The 502-nt window shown below is 38.4% G+C and overlaps 1 protein-coding gene across 1 annotated transcript in view; it reads right to left on the bottom strand.

The window, feature by feature from the left end:
• The window catches only part of LOC119588625 (E3 ubiquitin-protein ligase CBL-B-B-like), a gene marked incomplete at its 3' end in the record, with an annotated part of 53,262 nt that overhangs the window by 16,891 nt on the left and 35,869 nt on the right, over nt 1–502 (bottom strand).

Below are 502 nucleotides of genomic sequence, written 5' to 3'. Positions count from 1 at the left end.
GACTACCTGTGGTACCTGACAAGCCATCCAGAGGGGTTTACAATACATGATGGACTTACTTCCCACAACACAAAAAAGGGGGAAAAAAGCCTGAAGATTCTATTCCCAATGCACATATGCATGCCTACTGTAAGGCTGTGAGAGAGGTTAAACCAACTTGACCAATCCACACCAACTGACATAGCATTACTGCACTAATCTCAAACCAAAACAGTACTGAATAAAAAAAAAAAAAAGGGGGGGGAGGGAAGGAAAAAGAAAAATCTACCTATAACAGCAATGACGTTGCATATATAAAATCCTTCAAAAAATATGGACGACATAAACTAAAAATATAAAAAATATGTACATAAACCAAGCAAAATTAAGGGCACTAGAGTGAGTACTTGAATCATTTCCCAGCAGTTTTATTTTCATATATCTGCAGCCAGTACAACACAGGACATGGCAAGTCTAAAGCCGACCCGATCTCAACTTTTTCCCCTAATAGCAGGGAAAAAAG

This window comes from Penaeus monodon, chromosome 24, assembly GCF_015228065.2.
Source record: "Penaeus monodon isolate SGIC_2016 chromosome 24, NSTDA_Pmon_1, whole genome shotgun sequence".
Taxonomy (NCBI): Eukaryota; Metazoa; Arthropoda; class Malacostraca; order Decapoda; family Penaeidae; genus Penaeus; species Penaeus monodon.
Note: the sequence above shows the minus strand (reverse complement) of the source record. Positions and strands in the feature narration are given on the sequence as shown.